The sequence below is a fragment of the Monodon monoceros genome, unplaced genomic scaffold (genome assembly GCF_005190385.1).
Source record: "Monodon monoceros isolate NGI ecotype Baffin Bay Population unplaced genomic scaffold, NGI_Narwhal_1 Super_Scaffold_12, whole genome shotgun sequence".
Lineage (NCBI taxonomy): Eukaryota > Metazoa > Chordata > Mammalia > Artiodactyla > Monodontidae > Monodon > Monodon monoceros.
The window spans coordinates 135,024,780-135,045,509 of record NW_021703768.1 but is presented as its reverse complement, the minus strand read 5'-3'; positions in this window follow the sequence as shown (position 1 = coordinate 135,045,509).

The following is a 20,730-nucleotide window of genomic DNA, read 5'->3' as shown; positions in this document are numbered from 1 at the left end:
CAATACTCATATCAGATAAAATAGACTTTAAAATAAAGAATGTTACAAGAGACAAGGAACGACATTACATAATGATCAAGGGATCAATCCAAGAAGAAGATATATAACAATTATAAATATATATGCACCCAACATAGGAGCACCTCAATACATAAGACAACTGCTAACAGCTATAAAAGAGGAAATCGACAGTAACACAATAATAGTAGGGGACTTTAACATCTCACTTACACCAATGGATAGATCATCCAAAAAGAAAATTAATAAGGAAGCACAAGTTTTAAATGACACAAGAGAACAGATAGATTTAATTGATATTTATAGGACATTCCATCCAAAAACAGCAGATTACACTTTCTTCTCAACTGCGCACGGAACACTCTCCAGGATACATCACACCTTGGGTCACAAATCAAGCCTCAGTAAATTTAAGAAAACTGAAATCATATCAAGCACCTTTTCTGACCACAACGCTATGAAATTAGAAATCAATTACAGGGAAAAAAGTATAAAACACAGAAATACATGGAGGCTAAACAATATGTCACTAAATAACCAAGAGATCACTGAGGAAATCAAAAAATACCCTGAAACAAGTGACAATGAAAACACAACGATCCAAAACCTATGGGATGCAGCAAAAGCAGTTCTCAGAGTAAAGTTCATAGCTATACAAGCCTACCTCAAGAAACAAGAAAAATCTCAAATAAACACTCTAACCTTACACCTGAAGGAACTAGAGAAAGAAGAACAAACAAAACCCAAAGTTAGCAGAAGGAAAGAAATCATAAAGATCAGAGCAGAAATAAATGAAACAGAAACAAAGAAAACAATAGCAAAGATCAATAAAACTAAAAGCTGGTTCTTTGAGAAGATAAACAAAATTGATAAACCTTTAGCCAGACTCATCAAGAAAAAGAGGGAGTGGCCTCAAATCAATAAAATTAGAAATGAAAATGGAGAAGTTACAATGGACACTGCAGAAATACAAAGCATCCTAAGAGGCTACTACAAGCAACTCTATGCCAATAAAATGGACAACCTGGAAGAAATGGACACATTCTTAGGAAGGTAGAACCTTCCAAGACTGAACCAGGAAGAAATAGAAAATATGAACAGACCAATCACAAGTAATGAAATAGAAACTGTGATTAAAAATCTTCCAACAGGGGCTTCCCTGGTGGTGCAGTGGTTGAAAGTCCGCCGGCTGATGCAGAGGACACAGATTCGTGTCCCGGTCCGGGAAGATCCCACATGCCACGGAGCAGCTGGGCCTGTGAGCCATGGCCGCTGAGCCTGTGCGTCCAGAACCTGTGCTCCGCAACGGGAGAGGCCACAACAGTGAGAGGCCCGCGTACCGCAAAAAAAAAAACTCTTACAGTAAACAAAAGTCCAGGACCAGATGGCTTCACAGGTGACTTCTATCAAACATTTAGGGAAGAGCTAACACCCATCCTTCTCAAACTCTTCCAAAAAATTACAGAGGAAAGAACACTCCAAAACTCATTCAATGAGGCCACCATCACCCTGATACCAAAACCAGACAAAGATACTACAAAAAAAGAAAATTACAGGCTGGTATCACTGATGAACATCAATGCAAAAATCCTCAACAACATACTGGCAAACAGTATCCAACAACACATTAAAAGGATCGTACACCATGATCAAGTGGGATTTATCCCAGAGATGCAAGGATTCTTCAATATACACAAATCAATCAATGTGATACACCATATTAACAAATTGAAGAATAAAAACCATATGATCATCTCAATAGATGCAGAAAAAGCTTTTGACAAAATTCAATACCCATTTATGATAAAAACTCTCCAGAAAGTGGGCATAGAGGGAACCTACTTCAACATAATAAAGGCCATATACGACAAACCCACAGCAAACATCATTCTCAATGGTGAAAAACTGAAAGCATTTCCACTAAGATCAGGAATAAGACAAGGATGTCCACTCTCACCACTATTATTCAACATAGTTTTGGAAGTCCTAGCCATGGCAATCAGAGAAGAAAAAGAAATAGGAGGAGTACAAATAGGAAAAGAAGAAGTAAAACTGTCACTGTTTGCAGATGACATACTATACATAGAGAATCCTAAAGATGCCACCAGAAAAATACTAGAGCTAATCAATGAATTTGGTAAAGTTGCAGGATACAAAATTAATGCACAGAAATCTCTTGCATTCCTATACACTAATGATGAAAAATCTGAAAGAGAACTGAAGGAAATACTCCCATTTACCACTGCAACAAAAAGAATAAAATACCTAGGAATAAACCTACCTAGGGAGACAAAAGACCTGTATGCAGAAAACTATAAGACACTGATGAAAGAAATTAAAGATGATACCAACAGATGGAGAGATATACCATGTTCTTGGATTGGAAGAATCAATATTGTGAAAATGACTATACTACCCAAAGCAATCTACAGATTCAATGCAATCCCAATCAAATTACCAATGCCATTTTTTACAGAACTAGAACAAAAATCTTAAAATTTGTATGGAGACACAAAAGACCCTGAATAGCCAAAGCAGTCTTGAGGGGAAAAAAATTGAGCTGGAGGAATCAGACTCCCTGACTTCAGACTATACTACAAAGCTACAGTCATCAAGACAGTATGGTACTGGCACAAAAACAGAAATACAGATCAATGGAACAGGATAGAAAGCCCAGAGATAAACCCACGCACCTATGGTCAGCTAATCTATGACAAAGGAGGCAAGGATATACAATAGAGAAAAGACAGTCTCTTCAATAAGTGGTGCTGGGAAAACTGGACAGCTACATGTAAAACAATGAAATTAGAACACTCCCTAACACCATACACAAAAGTAAACTCAAAATGGATTAGAGACCTAAATGTAAGACCGGACACTATAAACCTCTTAGAGGAAAACACAGGAAGGACACTCTTTGACATAAATCACAGCAAGATATTTTTTGATCCACCTCCTAGAGTACTGGAAATAAAAACAAAAATAAACAAATGGGACCTAATGACACTTAAAAGCTTTTGCACAGCAAAGGAAAACATACACAAGACAAAAAGACAACCCTCAGAATGGGAGAAAATATTTGCAAATGAATCATCGGACAAAGTATTAATCTCCAAAATACATAAACAGCTCATGCAGCTCAATATTAAAAAAACAAACAACCCAATCCAAGAATGGGCAGAAGACCTAAATAGACATTTCTCTAAATAAGACATGAAAAGCTGCTCAACATCACTAATTATTAGAGAAATGCAAATCAAAACTACAACGAGGTATCACCTCACACCAGTTAGAATGGGTATCATCTGAAAATCTACAAACAACAAATGCTGGAGATGGTGTGGAGAAAATGGAACCCTCTTGCACTGTTGGTGGGAATGTAAAATGATATAGCCACTATGGAGAACAGTATGGAGGTTCCTTAAAAACTAAAACTAGAATTACCATATAACCCAGCAATCCCTCTACTGGGCATATACCCAGAGAAAACCATAATTCAAAAAGACACATGCACCCCAATATTCACTGCAGAACTATTTACAATAGCCAGGTCATGTAAGCAACCTAAATGCCTACTGACAGACGAATGGATAAAGAAGATGTGGTACATATATACAATGGAATATTACTCAGCCATAAAAAGGAACGAAATTGAGTCATTTGTAGAGATGTGGATGGACCCAGAGACTGTCATATAGAGTGAAGTAAGTCAGAAAGAGAAAAACAAATATAGTAATATTAACGCATATATGTGGAACCTAGAAAATGGTACAGATGAACCGGTTTGCAGGGCAGAAATTGAGACACAGCAGTAGAGAACAAACGTTATGGAGACCAAGGGAGGAAAGCAGCAGGGGGTGGCAGTTGTGGGGGTGTGATGAATTGGGAGATTGGGATTGACATGTATACACTGATGTGTATAAAATGGATGACTAATAAGAACCTGCTGTATAAAAAAATAAAGAATAAAAAAACAAAAAGACATTCCCATTGTTGGGATGTTGGGATTATATACATATATACTAATATGTATAAAATAGGTAACTAATAAGAACCTGCTGTATAAAAAATAAATTTCAAAAAAAAGAAAAATAGAAGTAAAAAATTTTAAGTGAACAATTAAAGAAAAAAAAGAATTAGTCCATGCCACTTTGTAATATGAATGAATGGATCTAAGCAATGATCAATGACTGCTCATATTGCAGAGAGACAATCAGACACTGTGTGCCTCCTGATAGAAGAACAGAGCACCACCAATGAAGCAGCATTACCAAAAAAAATTGACTATAAATGTAATCAAAATTCAACATCCAACTACCAATTTACAGTAGCACAAGGGACAAGGAATCTGTTAAATGCCACCACAGAGATGTCAACCGTAAGATCAAGGTGGGAGAAACTCTACCAGACACCCCACCCAGTTTCTTCTACAAAAGTCTTGAAAGAAAAAAATTTAAAAAAAGAGCAATGGAGGGAAAACCTATAGATTACCAGGGACCTAAAAGGCATAATAGTCAATCACAGTGTATGAACTTTATTCGGGTATGATTCAAGTGAACAAATTAAACAGAAACTTTTAAAATAAAACAATTGGGGAAAAGTGTACAAACATCTATTAATTATTTGATGATATCAAAGAATCACCTTAATGCATAACACTGTATCATAATTAAAAATATATTTCCGACTGTTAATGTTTCAAGCTTATTTTTAAAATTAAAAAGTCCCTGCATTTTAAAAAATAGGATATTTACAGATGAAATTAAATGCTGTCTAGAATTTGCTTCCAAGTGATACAAATTGAGAGAGAGGAGGGGAGAGAGGCCATGAGCTGCTCATTGTTAGAGCTTATGATGGGCTTCATGATACTGTTCTTTTTTCTGAATAAGTTTGAAACTTTCCACAATAAAAAAGTTAAAAGCAACACTCTCACCATGCCGCTGATGGAGAAACCTGGATGTGTGGCCCTTGTTTCTGTGGCTCCTGTGTCTCAGGGAGTTGGTGACTCATGCACCGCCTTGGAACAGCATACACTTGAGTAAAGAGCCCTGCTCTCCTCGACCTCATCCTGTTCACAGCCATCGACCTCCACAGCCATGGTCTTGCTGCCCCCAGGTAAAAACAGGATAAGAGGAGAGACTTGCAAGTGAAAATAAATGCCCCAATTAGAGTCTCAGCTGCAGAAATCAATATTCCTCTTCAGAACCTGAGGTGAAAGAAGGCGCCCCAGCCTGAACTACAGCTCTGGGGGTGAAAACAAGTTGTGTTTGCCTCTTCTGTGACTTTCTCTGAGATTGCCACAAGCTGCCTTCCAGGGTTCAGAGCCTTTTGGTTGGTCCAGACTACCTGTGTGTTCCACAGGCTCCCAGGGCAGTAGGAGCTGACAGAAGAGGAACTGGCCACCAGTTCAGAGCCATTTCCTTCCCACAGTCTTGACAGAGCTCCTCAGAGTTTTCTCTAACTTTACATCCATCATTTGGTTGCCACACTGCCACCAGTTGCCTGGACTACTGTATAGCATCCTAACTATCCTCCCTCTATCCCTCATCTATGCTCCTCCCACTTACCACCTACCACTCCAAACCATTTGATTCTCCATATTACAGTTAGAGTGACCTTCTAAAAGCCCAAATCTTATTAGATCATCTTGTCCTGGCTTAAAACCCATCACTCTGAAGCTGAAGATCCAAGACCTCAACACAGCTTCAAGGGTCTACAACGGGCTGTCCTCCTTTGGCCTTCTCTCATACCACACCATCCATTTCTCCACTCTCTAGCCACACTGGTTTTCCTGCCACAGAGATTTTGCACATGCCCATCACTCTTTTATTAATTCATTCATTCAACAAAAATTAGTTAAGGAGCTACCATATGTAGGCATACAAACAACTTAAATGCCTTCACTGATTCCTCAGATCTCAGCTTGAGTATTAATTTTTCAGGTTAAGTCTTCTCTGACTTTCTTTGTTATTACTTTGTTCTCTGTTTTTATGCTCTTATAACATCAAACACCTCCCTACCTAGCCCTTTGATTTATGCAAGTACCTGTGTGGCTAACTGATTTCCTTCTCCTGCCACTAGACTATAAACTCACAAGGAGTAAAGATTATGTCTGATTTTGCTCACCATTAATATCCCCAAGAACCTAGCACTGTGCCTTGAACATAGTAGATTTTGGTGAAGTGAAGATGGCCATAAATTCTTTGCAATTTATCATCAAAAAATGTACTCTAATTAACCTTCCCTTAAATCTGGACTAGCCCCACGACTTGTTTTGACTACAAGAATAATGCTGAAATGAGACTGTGTAACTCCTGAGGCTGTGCCTTAAAGAAGACCCACAGCTTCTGCCTTGGCCACTTAGAGGCCTTCATTTAGGAATCTAGCAGCCATGCTGTGAGGGAGCCCAAGCAGCCATATGTAAAGGATAAACAGTCCCTCGTGACCTACTGGCATCTGAGTGCCCTAGCCAGCACCATGTGAAGCAGAAGAACCTCCTCGTCAACCCATAAGATCTTGAGAAATACCCAAGTTACTGTTGTTTTAGGCCACTAAGGTTTGGCATGGTTTGTTAACAACAAAAGAAAATTAAAAAAACAGGGGTGCAGCAAACAGTTGTAAAAATTACTGAATAGTCTCTTGTTCTCAAGTCTTATTCTTTAAGTCCAATAAGTGTTACATGTTCCATCTATTGCTAGATGAGGTTAGAGTCCTGCTATAGCTTAGTCAAAAGACTTAGAAGCCTCTAATGAAGGAGTGGGAAAACTCAGTCAAGAGCCCAGAAGTGAAGAGACCCCAAGCACTGGGAAAACAAGGTCAAAGAGGCAAGGCAGCCCAACTTGTCATCACAAAGTTCTACGGGAAACCCTGAGCTCAGCAACACCATACCCTTGTCTCCCTGGGGTCTCTTCAGGCCCCTCCCAGCTACCCACGACACCCCTGAGACATGAAATAACCTCCATGAGGGAGCAATCATCCCTATGTAGGGGTTATTTGCTCAAACTGTGCAATTAGCTGATCAGGGTTCATATCCCACTTCTGCCACCACTCTTTGAGAGAATACAGCACTTTGTCATTCAAACTTTCCCAAGGATGGCTCACTATTTCAGAAAATCAGTTCACTCTCAGCATCACTGGTCACAATGTTTACTTCATTCCTTCAACACAGAGATATAAGTCTGCATCTATAGCTGTTGCATTCAAGGTGATTCTACATATATGTTCAACCATCAACTACTTCCTAATGCTTCTAAAATAGTCAGGTCTGAGCATTTCCACTTTGAAATATGTATTATTCTATTATAAATTATGTTTGTTTTATTTTTATTTATATTACAGGTGGGCATTATATTGTTTTTTTAAATTATGTATCTAAATGAATATCATGTTTGAATTTCATTTCACAATAATAAAGGAGGATTAAAAATATTTGTTAGGAAAGGGTGCTCTGGATCTGATGGGGCCAAGAGCAAGCCCTCTGTATCAGAACTTCAGCTGCATGGCTTTGAGTTACTCACCCTCCCTGGGCCTCAAATTTCGTAGCTACACAACAACAGGTGCAATACCAGTACCTACTTCATAGGTTTACTGTGAGGATTAAATAATAGTAATAGGTTTTTTTGTTGTTTTTTTTTAGTAATAGGTTTAATGAATGTAATTATGATGATTACAATTATTAACTAATTACATAAAATTTCTCTTCACAGCTTTATCTAATTGAAACTGGGCCTTACCTTAGTACACAAGGTCTTTGTGGCCTGACCCCACCCACAACACACCACCACGAACCTTGTGGTCCAACTGCACATAAAAACTAGCAATCCCCTGAGTGATTTGTGCAGTTCCAAGGCCCCAGCCATGTGCATACTGTTCTCTCTTCCTAGAAGACCCTTTCTGTGACTCCACCCTTCCCAGCCTTCTCTCAAGACTCAATTCAACTATCACCTCTTCCAGGAAGCCTTCTCCCACCAACACATCTGATGTCACTGTTTCTCTTTTACGCTCCAAGCACCATGCTTCCTCCTGCACCTCCCATAGCTATATGATAATAAATAGTTGCTTTACCCATCTTTCATATTAGACTATGAATCCCTTGAGAGCATAGAGGGTTTCTTGTGTCTTTGAAGTTTGATGCATGCGTTGGTGCTCAATAAATGTTTATGGATTGACTGAATGAATAAATAAGTGAACGAATGAATGAATGAACAGTATCATTTCCCCCAGAAACCCTCACAAGGGCTGATATGTAACAGAATCAGGCCTGAAATCTAGGTATTTAAACATCCAGTCTAGGGTGCCTTCTTGTAGTAACCCAGCTCGTCACAGCGGTTTGGCTTGATCAGCACTACAGAACAAATGCTTTCCCTCCTGGGAAACTTTACTTCCAATTCCAGGATTCCCAGGTGTCTTGAACAAAGTGCTACTTTCAAAACGATGAAGAGGAGTGATATGAAAATGAGAGGGCCTGGAAGGTGCAAGGGCTCTCCAGAATCAAACATCCACTGGGTTTCTAGTATACCATTCAGTTCTTCTTAGATTTTCTCCTGAGGGTTTGTCCTGGTGAGGATGCCAGCTTTCCCAGCACAGCCCCATTATTCCAGGCAATTCTGTCTCCTCAGGAGGTACCTAATGGACCATAAAGGCACTCACTTAAGATTCTAACTTAAAAAAAAAAAAAAAAAGATTCTAACTTGACAACCACCATAAATTACCAGGCCCAACCAAGACTTGGGAAAACACCAGCAGTTTTGCTTTTCCCAAATCTGTGGCTGTCAGGTGACTGCTCAGTAGCAACCAGCTCCTTAGTGAAGAGGATCACAGTCCAGGGTCCCAAACTGGGGACCACTGGCAGAGTGGACTTGGACGTTGGCTTCCCCAGGTCCAGATGCTCCTTTTAAGCATTCATATTCTAGTGCGTCTGGCACCTGGTTTATATTTTTGCCTTGCTTCCTTCCTGGGGAAGTAGAAAGAGTGCTGAACTGGTAATAGTGGTTCTGCCACTAACCAGCTGTGTGACCCTGGGGAAGTCATACAACCACTCAGGGCTCCAGGTGTCTTATTTGTAAAAGGATTGGATTCAAATTTATCTCTAAGGTTGCTTCTAGTTTTAAGCACTCTACAACCTTGCTACACTGTATTGTCCACAGACCAGCAGTGTCAGCATCTCCTGGGAGCTTGTTAGAACTGCAGGGTCTCAGGCCCCACCCAGCTCTCCTGAATTAGCATCTGCATTTTACCAAGACCCCCCAGGAGATTCCTATACTCTCAAAGTTTAGGAAGCACTGCTCTATGAGACTACACATTTAACAGCTGGAACCTCTGGAAAGAGTTTCCCCTTTTTCCAGAAAAGTACTTTTGAATTTGCACAAGAGCCGTGTCTAGTAGGAGATTAATGTCACTCAGAGGAGGAGGAAGGATGGCATTTTGAACAGGGTTTGTTCAACCCATACTACCTAAGTAAATTGTAAACCAGATTCCTTCTCTCCCTCTTTCCTTTCTTCCTTCCTCCTCCTTCCCTTCTCTCCTTCCTTCCTTCTTTTCTTTCCTACTTAGAAAATGGAGAGAAGAAGAAAGGTCCTATTATCTTCCAACAAAAGAATTATCCAACTTCCATTTCCCCAGGAGCCCTGCTCCCCTCTGGGATAATCCCTGCCCTAGAAGGCAGCCCCAGCCCCCTGGAGCATCCAGCTGAGGAGGCAGAAGAGAGGCCCTGGCAATAAGAAAATGAGAAGCAGGAAAGGGGAGTGGAGAGGGCTCTGCAGGGAGCCAGGCCCCACTGAGTGAGCTTCTAAAAACAAGCACTCTGGATGGCTTTTCTCTACTCTTCCCAAAATTTCCCTTCTGGGAATGAGGCGACAAGGACCCTCTGTGGCCCCATCCTCAGGCAGCCTCAGGGCAGATTCAGAGACCAAAGCTACCCCCTGCTGCGTGCTTCGGGTATGCCCAGCCCCTGATAAAAGATGAATTTCCACTCGTCTGAGGAGTAGACAAAAATGAACATAATGATGTGTATTCCCAGTCCTCTCCCTGTCCTTGAAAGAGGAGTCTGGCTTTGCCTGTTTAATGTGTTCCTCTCAGGGAACAAACCCTTTCAGGGAGGCCAGATGCATTCTCTGGCACTTGCACATGGCAAGAAAAGGGAAAGGGGAAAAGAGGTATAAGGTTTAGGGATCATAAAAGAAGATGGGTTTCTAGGTGAGTTTTAAGGACAGATCCTGAGAACAGCTAAGGGATGTAAGGGTCGTTGATGGGAGAGAAAAAAATTGATAAAGTGTCCTTTAAACCAGTGGTTCTCAAAGTGTGGTCCTAAGACCAAGAGCATCAGCGTCACTTAGGAACTTGCTAGAAATGCAAATTCTCAGGCCCCGTCTCAGACCTGCTGAATCAGATACTCTGGGGATAGGGCCCAGCAATCTTTTTAAAATGCTTTCCAGGTGATTCTGATGCCTGCTCAAGTTCAAGAACTGTCATAAATTGTGTGTTATTTCCACAGTAAATGAGAACTGGAAGTAAAAAACTTGAGTTCATTTGAAATTTTTACACTCTTTCTTTGGCCACACACTCTGGCTGTAAGACTGACATGACGGGTTACACTTTTCTTCCTGATACTCATTGCACACAAGAGTGGTCTGATGCCATGTATCTTCACTATGCTCTTATGCAGAATCACCCTACAGTCACCAGACTTCTTTCTTGTCCCTGCATGGGCCAGTACTCCTGCTTGGAAAATAAGTCATAGGATGTAGTCAAAGCACTGCCCTTTCATCCTTGGGGTACTGTGTTCAAGAACTGACACCTGCAAAACGCTCTTTTCCTTCAGTAATGGATGGCACATTTAACTTCTGCCCCAAACTACAATCCTACCTAAAACTGTAACCAGAACTGGCCAGAAGTTGGGGGGCTGGAGATAAAGCATATATATCACTGTGATCCAAGTTTTCCTATCTGCCACCAGTCTGTAAGTACAGAGGAGTTTCAATACTAACCCAGACATTTCACTGTTTTTGTCCTACTTTGTTCACAGAAGACCTCAGCTTCCCAAGCCTCCCACCAGTATCTCATGTGATGTCATAAATCAGGCTGGCATTGCTACATGTCATCTGGCCCATGCAGAGATGTCCTCTCCTGGGCCCTACCCTAACCAGTAAGTTCACACTCATATGGAACAAAGACATGTAAATAGGCTATTATGCTATAGGGAGATTTCTGTAAACCTTTCCAAAAAAATAAAATGAAGACATGCAAATCATTTTTTTAAAAACATGAATAGAAGTGTATGAAACAAAAAGTAAAATTGTTTTCTCTCACTCCTTACTATCCCATTCTCAAAATTTTTTTGTGTCAATCTTTCCAGAAGTGTTTTATGCATACATTAGCATATATATGTTTTTATTCACACAAATGGGACCATTTTGTGCATACTGTTCTACAATTTGCTTTTCTCCTCTAAGAGTTTGGAAATGGCTTAGCACATTCTTTTTAATGGCTGCAAAATATTCCATCATGTGAACATGCCATAACTGGAATAACCAACCCTATTTATGGCCCTTTTACAAACAATGTTGCAAGGAACATTCTTGTAGCTATAATCTGGTATATTTTGTGAATGTATGTGTGAATTAAACTCTTGCCCATGGATCAAAGGGTATATGCATTTACAATTAGGAATGATATTGTCCAAATGCCCAACTAAAATAGTACATCCAATAACATGCTCATCGACTGTAAATGAGTCTCTGTTTCTTTATTCACTCAACAACATCGGGTATTACCAAACTTTTTAGATTGTTGCCAATCTGATACATGAAAAATGGCATCTCATTGTTTAGATTTGCATGTATTTAATTAGAAGAAAGTTGAACAACTCTTTATACATTTATTGGCTATTTGCATTTGCTTTTGTGTAAACTGCCTTTCATATCCTTTGCCCATTTCTTGGTTGGTTTGTTCATATTTATTTTTATTGATCTGTATGAGCTTTTTGTAAAATAAGGGAATTACCTCTTAGTCTATTGTATGTATTGCAAATATTGTGTACCATTTTACTGTTGTCTCTCGACTTTGTGGAATTTGCTTCCATAAAGACATTTGAATTTTTATGTAGTCAAATTTATTAATTTTTTGCTCTATGGAAACTGATGTGATGGGGGAAGAGTAGGCAAAGAATAGGCATTTACTTGGGCAGTTTGTCCTTTCTGGTGCCAGAGTCTTGGAGTTGATTTGAGGCTGAAGGAAGGGTGGATAGAAGGTTGTGGGTTGTGTTTCCACCTGTTGTAAGTGCCAGGAATGATGCTGGGTCAGCCTCTCCCACAGACCCAGAATGACACCCCTTTTGTGTCTCACCTTTGATTCAAAAGACAGCCCATCTATTCGATGCTCCTTCACACTCACAGAGAATTCTTTCTGGGGCCTCACTGCCCTTTGCAATCTGACTATGGTGAGGTTATTACAGGCCACTGGGCAAATTTCAAACTCTGAGCCTCCAGGAGATTAAGATGGAGTTTCTATGTCTTTCTCCCGGGGGAGCAGGGGGGCACTGTGCTCCTAACCATATAAGGACAAAGAGCTCAGCCATCTTACCCCAGAAGAAATCAAGGCTTCTTCATACTGATGGAGGGGTAGGTAATGAGTCCCAGATTCAACCAAAATGTCCTGTTACAAAATTAATGAACCAACTGATCGCCCCTCAAGGCTTCCAGAGGAATATGTCAACATAATTGAATCTTTCATTGGTGGCATTTTAAGAAATATAAAAAGGGAGGTAAATAACATACAGGTTCTATGGGAAAGGATACTTGTGGGCAGGGTAGAAGGAGGCATGGGCACCTCTGACCAGGCGTCACCAGCAAAGCCCATTAAAAATTCCTGGGGAATAAAAATAGAATCCATGTAATAAAATAGTCTAATCTGTGTGTGTGTAAACGTGTGAATTGGGCAGATCAATTTCACTGTCATGTCAATGGCATCAGGCAACTTCAGGTATCTCTCGATACTAGTGGACATGTTTTCAGGGTGGGTAGAAGTATTCCCTGCTAGAACTGAAAAGGCAGCCAAAGTGGCTGAAGTATTACTAAAAGAGATAATGCCCAGGTTTGGACTCCCAGGATCCCTACAAAGTGATAATGGCCCAGCATTTGTGTCTCAAGTGACAAAAAGGATAACAAGTTCCCTAGGAATAAAACAGGCCTTACACTCTTACACTCAGCCTGGAGACCCCAATCAACAGGGAAAGTAGAGAGATCCAATTAGACCTTAAAATGAACCTTAGCCAAGCTGCACCAGGAGACTCCAGAAAATTGGATTAAGTTTACTCCCAATTGCCCTGCTCCACATGAGGTTAGCTCCAACAGATAAGTTAAAGGTAACTGCGTTTGAACTCATGTAGGTTAGACCCATTCCCCAAGCCTGAGAGAAGGGACACCCTTGAAATGGAACAACTCAAGTATACCTCTAGGTAGGAGAAACCATGAAAGTCCTCACAGAATACGGTAACCAGGTGCTGCCAGCACCCACGGACCTGGCTTTCCACTCCTTCTGGCCAGGTGGCTGGGTGAACCTAAAAACCTGGAAAACCGGCAGCCCACATGACCAACTCACTCCTAAGTGGAATGGACCCTACTTGGTGATCCTAACCACTCATTCTGCCCTGAAGTTGCAGAGGATGACTCCGTGGGGACATCATACTCAAGTGAAGAGACCCCCCCCACAAGCCCCAAACTCCAGAAAGACATACTGCGGCAATGGACCCCCCTGACTACGCGTATGAACCTCTCCCTGACCTGAAGCTTCTCTTCCAAACAACAACAAAAGTGTGACCAGGGATACTGAAGAAGGCTAGAACTTCACTGATCTGTCACGCCCAACCTGAAACAGGAAAGGACTACTAATTGCAGGAATCACTGCACTCATAGGGGTGCTAGTGACCTTGGCCAGGGGAACCATATATAACACTGTCACCATAAAAAAAGGTAACAGCCACTGTGGCAACGGTGGCAAACAAGACCAGCCTTACCTTCAAACTATTCAGCATAATTTGGAGCGGGGTGAAACAGGCCCTCCTGGCATCGCTTGGTTTTTACCTTTCCTGGGCCCCTTAATGACCACTAACTTCTTACTAATATTTGGGCCATGCATCCTAAACTGTATGGTATCCTTTGTCTCCAAAAGTTAGAACCTATAAAACTTCAAATGGTGGTCGTTCAGGGCTACAAGCAGTCAGGGCTGAGGCCTGGCGACAATCAAACACATCTAAAGGCTGCCGGGGAGAAGCTCTGCACCTCTACCTGGGGTTATGGCGACACCCGAAATCAGCAGGAAACATTTACAGAGATGGGCCATTGCCCCTCAGCGCCCCTCAAGAATGAGGAGCGGGACAGAGGAGGGACTTGTCACCAGAAAAACTCATTAACAATTCCCGCGGAATAAAACAGAATCCGGTAATAAAACAAAGTCTAACCTTTTTTTTTTCTTTTCCTTTGTGCTTAGTCTGGTTTCACTCGCTCCCAGTTGGCTGCGTGCGGAGGCCTTGCACCCAGCACTTCAGACCAGAGTTCCTAGTGCTTAAGGGGCGCACCTGACACCTCAATCCAAGATGGCGGCGGCAGCAGCTGCGTGCAGACGCCGCGCACGCGAGCGGGAGCAGCACAGCTGTGCCACCCCCGCGAGGACTCCGGCCCCTCCCCTCCCCGCTGACGAACGCCCTATAAAGCAGCCCCGCCCACGGCCTGTTGCGGAGAGCTCGTGCCCTAGAGTGCGAGCTCGCCTCGTTTCTCCATTTTTTTTTTAACATCTTTATTGGAGTATAATTGCTTTACAATGGTGTGTTAGTTTCTGCTTTATAACAAAGTGAATCAGTTATACATATACATATGTTCCCATATCTCCTCCCTCTTGCATCTCCCTCCCACCCTCCCTATCCCACCCCTCTAGGTGGTCACAAAGCACCGAGCTGATCTCCCTGTGCTATGCGGCTGCTTCCCACTAGCTATCTATTTTACATTTGGTAGTGTATACATGTCCATGCCACTCTCTCACTTTGTCCCAGCTCCATTTTTAAATCAAAGAATAAAGCTTTCCTTTGTTGAAGCTTTACTCCCCCAGTCCCTCAAAACGTGACTGTATTCAGAGATAGTACTTTGAAGAGGTAAATAAAATAAGGCCATTAGGTTGGGACTTTATCCAGTCCAACTGGTGCCCCTGTAAGAAGCGGAGATCAGGAGACACGCATACACAGAAGACCATATGAAGACACAGGGAGAAGACAGCCATCTACAAGCCAAGGAGAGAGTCCTCAGAAGAAACCAAACCTGCGGACACCTTGATCTTGGACTTCTAGCCTCCAGAACTGTGAGAAATAAATTTCTGTTGTTTAAGACTCCCAACCTGTGGTACTTTGTTATGACAGCCCTAGCAAATTAATACAATTGGTGACTCACTTCTAATGAGTAGAATGCAGTTAGAGTGATGCTGCAGGACTTCCCAGGCTAGGTTAGAAAAGGCGACACAGCTCTGCCTGGCTCTCACTCCCACAGTGCTCACCCTTGGAACCTGGCCACTATGTGATGAAGAGGAAGCCCAGGCCACAGGAAGAGGTGTAGGTGTGCTGGCTGGCAGCCCCAGACAGGGCCCCAGAGGGCAGCCAGCATGAATTGCCAGGCGTGCAAATGAACAAACCATGAGAGGATTCCAGCCGCCCCAGCTGAGTGGAGAGAGAAACACACTGTTCCCACCCAATCCTGGCCAAACTACCAATCCATGAGCAAAATAAACGTTGTTGCTGTTCTACGTCACCAAGTTTTGGAATGTTTCTTTAAGCTGCAATAGATTTAAAAAGAAAAAAAATGTCTCGAGGTATCAGCAGCTTCTTCTGCCTCTCTAGTCTGAAGAAATACTTCCCATCTCCTCCTCCGCATTTCCAAAGAGTCCATACAGTCTCCTTCCATTTGACTTTAGCTAAACAATGTTGCTTCTATTTCCAAGGAGTAAGGGTGGGAGGAGGAGAGGTTTTTGCCAACCAGCTTTTCTTATTAATTCACACTAATACAGCAATCTGAGTACTTTCTGCATACCACTTTTTAAATTTCATGTGGAGGGTGAGATCTATATAATTAAGCAAGCTACTGCATCTTTATACAATAGTGATCAATACATGCAGGGTTCCCTTTGACTACCTCTGCTCTTGCTTAATGCCAACCTTGATTTTACATTCGTACTCTGCCACATTCCCCAAAACAAACCCAATTCCCCATACCTTGGAGATGAATGCAGGTGAGTTGAATTGGGGAAGGTCAGAGGTTTATGTCACACACTACACAGGAAATCTGTTAGTCTACCATAGCATCACTACTTTCTCCAGTCTTCCCACAGTCTATTCCCTCTCCGCAGCCACCACGTCACTAGGGCTCTTGTCTCCACCCCTACCCCCGTCACTGAAATTCTACCTCCCTTCTGTTAGTGTATTACACCCAGCAGAATAAAACACCCTGGGCAGCCAAGATGGAACAGCGATGTTCCTGAAGCATGCCCCTAAGGCTTTCAGCTCATTCCAACGCAACCCAATCTCATTTTCATGTTGTTACCCATGTTACTTGTTTCTTTCCCTTGGAGCTCAAGGAAATTGGCAAGAGTTGCACTGTTTTCTCTTTGCTGCTCTGAGGAATGCAACCATGGCAGCCCTCCACCAAAGTCCTGAATGCCAAAGTCAACAATGGGGTGGAGAACCCAGAGCCAGTTACCCTGCATGTCGCATCCCAGTCCTGCTATGGCAGTGGCCTCACCTGCAAAAGGTACACAGCACACAGTTCCAAAATAGCAAGGAGCCAAGGCAAACGCAAGAGAAAATGCTCCCAGCGTGTCCGTCTTTATTTTATTTGCCAGATAATGAGTACTGGAGTCTTGTCCTTAAGCCAAAGGTAGGCAAACTGTAGCAATCATGCCAGTGGGGGGCACCATAGATGGTGGTTGGTGAAAGCCAACCACCTCCCAGACAGGCACAAGACATAACAATTATAACAGGAACTCACAGCTACCATTATTTCAGCACTTATTATGTGACAGGCATCATGCCAAGCACTTTATGCACTATCTCAATGAATACACAGAACCTAGAGACAGGTACTATTGTTACTCCCATTTCACAGATGACAAAACTGAGGCTCAGAAGATGTTAAGTGGCTTATCCAAGACTACATAGCTAATGAAGTCAGGTAACTAATGAGCAAATGAGGACAGGTCCCTTGTCTCCTAGTCAATATCAAAGGAATCTGGTCCAAGAGGGCAGGGACCATCATGCCCCCCATAAGGAGAGTTACTATTCCTGAGTACATGTGTGCTGACCCTTGAAGGTGAGGTCTCTCCTTTACCGCTCACATCAACCCTAGGAGGAAGGTGTGCTCACCATCCTCATCTTACTGATGAGGATTTTAAACAAGGAAGTGATGTGACCTGATTTATATTGTCAAAGGCCCTCTCCAGGTCTTTGCCCAGATCCCTAAAGTCACTTCCTGCTGTGTGGATAAAGGATCCACAGAAGCAAAAGCAGAAGCAAGGAAAGCAGTTACAGTGTTTGTAGTTGTACAGGTTATGAGGTGAGTAGCAGGGAGAAGACAAGGGGACTGATGAGAGATGCATGGTGGAGGTGGAAAACACAGGAATTCGGATCACTTGGATGGGGGTTAGGAAAATGAAGAACTTGAGGAAGTCTCCTGGGTTTTTGAACTGAGCACATGTGGAGCCAAACACAGTGGGTTCAGTGGGTGGGATGGAATCAAGAATGCAGGTGTGGACAGGTAAGGTCGAGAGGTCTGTGAGTCATCCAAATGGGCTTGCAGGTAGTTTTTTAAGGTCTCCAGTTTTCAGGAGTCACTCTTCCATTTCGATGAACAACAGTCTGAAACATTCCTCCTCCACTTGACCACACACACGTGGATGGGTCATTTTCAGTTTCTTTCCCTTGTTTTAATGCCACTCCCTGAAGAATGCTTACTGATTTGTCCAAATCCCTACAGGTCACTTCTTATCATCTTTAGACATTAGTTTATCTTGTTTTGCCTCCAGTGGAACTTTCTACAGCATTCAAAGCACAACATCAAAGTTCGCTTTCCCAGAGTTAACACCATGTTCCATCCCATCATTGGTGCATGAGAACCAGGCTCACCTCCTTGTAAGATAGTAAGGTGCCCCTGCCACTGTGTGAATGCAGCAAGCCCTGATGAGAAGGCCCATCTCCCATTTCACCACAAGCTCACAAGCACTGGGTAGTAACATCTTCGCCAAATGAAAAGTGAATTATATTTTAATTGGCATTGCAAAATATATCTTTTACAATGCAAAGCACAGTATAAACTCAAGTCCAACACATAAAGTCAGCTGACTTGCACACAGTCTACATGGTGACAATGTTTAGGACTGTAAGGATAAAGTGACATTCATTGGGCACTTGCTAAGTACCAGGTACTCTGATAAACACTTTATATACCTCAGTTAGCCCTCAGAGTCACCCTCTGAAGTAGCTGCTGTTATTGTCCTTTTCCAGACAAGGAAGCAAAGGATGAGAGAGATGAAGAAACTTGCTCTTGGACTTATGGCTACCAGTAACAGAGCCAGGACTGCCCCACTGCTAAGGCTGGCATTTAGACTCTCGGTCCCCCTTCTGCCACTCACATTAGTGTGATGTAGGCATGAGATGTCCTTTCTACTCATCTTTAAAAGGTTGGAAACACACAAGGTTGGGAGAGGGAGGAGGGAAAGATGAAGAGGGAAGCAAAGAAGGAAAGAAGAAGGTGAAAGCCCTTGATTAACAGTGAGCTGTGTAAATATTTCATATTCTGATTATTTTCACCAAAGACACTAATTCAAGTGAATTCTGGGCAAGGCAGTCACTGACTGTGGGTATGGAACCTAAGCCTGATCACTTCCCACTCCTTGGAAGTCTTTGTAAAAAGAACGAGACTGGTCATCCCTTAAGAGCCGATGGAGCTAAATGATGTGTCATGTTTGGGGTCAGTGTCCAGCCCCTACTCTCTTGATTCCCCCTTCCCTTGTCCTGTCCCTGTCACCGGCCAGGCACCAGGTCAGCAGGTCACTGCAGCAACAACCTGCTGCATCTACGAGCAGAAAACCCTGTGGCTGCTCAGGGTGAAGGCTCAGCAGCCAACAGTGGAACTTCACTGAAGTCGGGGCAAGGTCTTTGGTTTTCTTTAGATCTTGAGTCTGTGTTTATTAACCAATCTTATGCACCAGGGAGTAGAATTCTCAGGGAATGACCACTCTATTACCTGTTCCACAAAAAAACAGCAGGGAATTTTGCACTATTCTCTCATTGATACATTTAGGATTGATCTTAATTTCAGATGGAGCGGGCAATGGCTTCTGCTTTATTTCAAGAGTAGTAGGAAAGCATTCCTTCTTCCCCCACACAATTCTTTCTTCCCCAAACCCATCAAAGAAGATTAACTTGCTCCCATCATCAACTCATTCCTTCAGAGTAAGCTCTGACCTCTTTCTGAAGAACACTTTGAAAATACAAACCCAATGATGGAGATGATCCATTAAATCTCTACGTCCTTCTGTAAACGACCATCAGACTGCTAATTTTAATTATTCAATCAATCAGGAGGAAATCACCTTGACTCTCTGTGACTCCATTTTCTCAGCCTGGAGTGGGAATAGCAGTTGTTGTAAAGATTAGATGGCACACCCCACATTCAGGGCATCATGCCTGGTACAAAGTCAACACTGAATCAGTGGCAGGTGGTGATGCTGGTAGGAATGCCAGCAGCAGCAGCGGCAGTAGAAGGAGTTAATATTGTCTATGTCAGAAGAGATGAGGAAAGATCAGACCACACTGTACCTGGAAGGGAAAGGTGTGTTCAAGGGAAAGGTAGAAGACAAAGTCACCAACTGGGCCATTTTGCTGAGAGTGATCCTTGTGACCATGTGGTAAACAGAAAGAATGATACTGATACCAACCACCAACTTAGTATGTGCCAGGTCCCAGGCACCTTGCTTCACACATTGAATTCATGCTCTTTGGATCCTCCTAAGAACTCAGTGAGGTAGGTTCTACTAATATCCTCCATTTATGATTGAGGAAACTGAGGCTCAGAGAATGAGGCAACCAGCCAGGAGGCAACAGAGCCAGGAGCCAAACCATCCTTGTCTGCCCCCAAAGCCCAGGGAGTGAACGCTGCACTGCCCCCTGGGAAGCGTATTGGTTTCGAGCAGCCCATTCTGCACCCCCTCCACATAGAGGAGGCTGAGAGGCAGGGGGAAGGGGAGCACACTCAGCTCTTGTCTTTTCAAGGTCTGGAGATCATGGCCTTGCAGCAAGCAGACAAGCCCCAGGCCAGGCAGGGCCAGCCCTGCTATCTCCTTTATTTCATCAGGCTGCTGGCGGCCAAGCACAGGAAATTAAAAGCAACTCATAGATCACAGAGCGAGGCACCAAGTGATCTCGACAGAATCTGTCCCCCTTCCCTCCCCCTTCTCTTTCCTGCAAGAAGTTGGCTCTTAGCAATTGGCTGCTGAACTTCTGCAGGGAGCCAAACTGTTCTAGTTGTCAGTACCCCAGAGGCAAATAAGGAGGTTCTGCCCTCAGAGGGCTCAGAGTCTGGGGAGCAGGCCCTCACAGTGGCAGCTGTAGTGTGTGTGTGTGTGTGTGTGTGTGTGTGTGTGTGTGTGTGTGTGTGTGTGTGTGTGTGTGTGTGTGTGTGT